The following is a 3,503-nucleotide window of genomic DNA, read 5'->3' on the forward strand; positions in this document are numbered from 1 at the left end:
GACTAAATACTCCACAGACCTGCAGGCCTGAGGTAGAGAACAAGATTCAATACACATTCTAAACTGTTACAATCCTGACAACAGATCAAATACCTATATAATTATAATAGTCATCTAAACGTAGCATAAAGATGGTGGCAGAGTTAAGTAGTAGTCTCCATAACTGGCAAAAAGGAGTTAGAAATTCTTCTCTCACTATGGAAGTCTTCATTAGTAAATGTAGATATTTCTAGAAAGCTTTTGATCATATTCAACTTCTTTTTAAGTACTTTTTTTGTACAATTAAGTACATTTTTGTGTAACGATGCATATTAAAGTAATGCTAAGGCTGCAAAGCCCTTACCTACAAATCGTGCTATTCCAGGATTAAAATTCCTTAATTCAGCCATGTTGTGGATATGCATAAGGGGAGTTTTCAATTATCTTTTTACATACAAGTCTTCTGGAAACCACTGAACTCCATTCCACGCAGAGGAAAGCAGGAATATTAATTGCTTCAATGCTTTTTATTTTCAGGAGCTTTCACTGTAGTTTTAATGCTCAATAAACATCAAAGATTTATCTTTACTATCCAACTGTGACAGAAGATGCTCTTACATTAACTCGGTAGATGAAGAACAGGCCATAAAACTTAAGGCTGAAATCATTAAGTGTGCAATGATTTCAGATGTACAATATGAGTGCTCCAAGTCCTCATTTTTTCAGAGTACCTATCATTTTAGGAATATCCCATGTTCAGAGAAGCGATCCCACTGATTTTAATAGCTATGGAAGCTTCCTTGCAGTTCTGATCCCTGTCTCTACCTGGATATATTGAAAATGTAGACAATAATTAAGTTCTGCCCCTCTATTTGAGATGCCTCTCCTCCTCCCAGTTACTCCCTTCTTTCCTCCTCATTATTTCCCCTGCTTTCACATAAATCTGCTCTCCTTCTCTGTTTCACTTCTCGCCTCCAGTTACTTTGGGTTTTTTTCACATTTCCTGGGCACAGAAGGCAGGGGAGCAGAGAGGACTGACCCTTGCCTTGTTCACCTCTTCTGTTACCCCAGACACGAGAGCTTTTACAAGCCAAGACAGCTCTATCCCTGCTCTCTCTCGGGATGGGGTGATGTCTCTTCAGCTCACCCATCATGTATGAACCATGCAAGATGAAGGATACATCTTTTATTACAAATAATTTAGAAGTCAAACAAGCTCCTACTGTACAACCGCATATAGGTATTTCAAAAGAGCATAGCTGCACCAAATTTGGTGATTTAAACACAGCAAAAAAGTACCATAGCTCAGCCACAAAGACAGCTCTCTACCACAAGTTTCACATCCCTCTATCAGTGCACAGAGGCAACAGAACCTCAAACCAGCTGTAAGTGTTGGTAAGAGGGACCAAGCAGCCCTCCCCAAGCCCTCCCAGGCACACACCCCAGCTCCTGCTTGGATGTATGTGTGAAGAGGGGAGATGGCAGAGGCATTAAGAGTTTTTAAACTACTCATAGCAAATACTTCTATCTCCAGGTGTAAGGTCAGAAAGGTTGTGGGACATTCACCTTCATTTTGTGGGACACGTGGTTGTGTGTCGCAAGCAAGATGTGCCCCAACTGAAGCCTTATTCCACAGCACAAAAAGGTATTTTTGTTTTAGGGTTAATGAGTGGAAATTTACACTCAGAACACGGTAAATTTAACATGGTGTTTTAAAAAGTGACTAATTTCTGCTCTAATCTGATCGTCCTTCACAGCAGAACTGCCCCGAACTCAGGGCAACGGCACTCCATGCGCCACAGCAGCTCCTGAGACATGACATGGAAACTGTCATGATCAGGTAAAAGATTAATGGGAAGGGGTCTCTTTTGATTGATGAATCTGTGACCTTGAGCAACAAGAGCACTTGCACGAAGTATATCTGCCATGCCAGACAGACAAAATGAAAGAGGCTCATATTACACTCTCAGATCTCATTAAGCACCCAGACCAGAAACACCGATACTGGCACTGACCATCTGCTCCAGCGTTTGCCTGGTTACAGATCTGATAACACTTACAGGGAGCAAAAGTTAATCATACGTACAGATGAGCAACAGCACTTCTGAACAGGAAATTCAGTGAAGCATAACAGTTTCTAAAAAAAAAACCAACCCAAAACCATACCTGTTTTTACTTCATTCTGTTGTTTCAAACCACATAAGCAAGCTGGCAGTTCAAAGAAATATTGTTGACATGAAAGGCCATAACTTTAGATTCTTCAAATATTTCCATTTTTAATAACCTGTGAAGTTATCAGAAAGTTAATTAACTTGAAGTCTGCCAAATTGCTGGGATCTCCTGTTAGTTTATATAATGGGCAATAATACAGAAATTTTTTTTAATCATTTTTAAATTAGTTCCTCTAATGCGCTTTTTGCTTATCTGTTATTTGAGAATTACTAGTATTTTTGGCCATTAGTTCTCCACTTGCAGTGATGAAGGCCCTCACTGGTAGACCTTTCCAAGTCTACTGTAATATTACCCCAGCATCCATCCCTGAGGAATGAAATTTCCCTGCAAGCGTTTTTTGAGAGACTTATGATCAGCTAAATTTTCTTTGCTGAGCAGCAATTCCTGGAAAATCCTGCAACGTATTCAAAGACTTTCCTACTGCTTTTGGAGAATTAGCTCTGGGCAAAATGATACAGTCTATTGAGGCCATATCTGACCTAGAAAGTATTAACTGAAGAATGTGCGGGACAGCTGGTTATCGGAAAGAAAAGACATGCAGTGTAGGAGAATGACATGTAGAGCTACTTGAGTTAGTTCTGAATGACTGTCAGCTCTCCAGAGCCAGCCAAGCCCAGGAAGCAGATACAGCACTGCTGCCAGAGCCCGTGCCGCATCCCGTAACGGAGCTAGCTCAGATATCTCTAGCACAGGACGCCACCATGCAGCGAGGAGATAGTTTATCATCCGAGAGCATTTCAGATATGTGATATGATAAGGCTGAACAGAAATCTGAAGTATAGCAGGATTATTTCCAACAAAGTGCCAAAGGGCTCGGCCTTTCAACGGAGGATGTTCTGTGATCGGGTTTGGTACACAGCGTGCCATGGTCATGTTTTTCAAAGTGCTGCTCCTGTCGATGGGTGTGGTGGTGGTGTTCCTCAGAAGCACAGCCAGGTGCCATCCTCCTTGAAATTATGTTGAAGGAGAATGCCTTGTTGCACAACAGTGTGAATGCCATTTATTTCCAGCTACATATCCAGTTACACCTAAACAGATGAGGCTTCAATACGTATTTAGCTTTCCCAGTTCAGAAATAGGGTTGTGTATCTGGGATAGTCTTTTTTTTTTTTTTTTTTTTAACGAACCAAATTATAAATTACATTAAATTTACAAGCTACTTTCCTAAACTGGATAATAATCTCTTTCTTAATTTGGATAGATTTTTAATTTTTAACTTTTCATTTACTCATAAAAAGCCTAAAGAGATAGTGATGCAAACTGTTCTATACCAAAACGCTGTGTAAGGTTTG

Source organism: Athene cunicularia (genome assembly GCF_003259725.1).
Source record: "Athene cunicularia isolate RWA chromosome 13 unlocalized genomic scaffold, athCun1 chr13_part1, whole genome shotgun sequence".
Classification (NCBI taxonomy): Eukaryota; Metazoa; Chordata; class Aves; order Strigiformes; family Strigidae; genus Athene; species Athene cunicularia.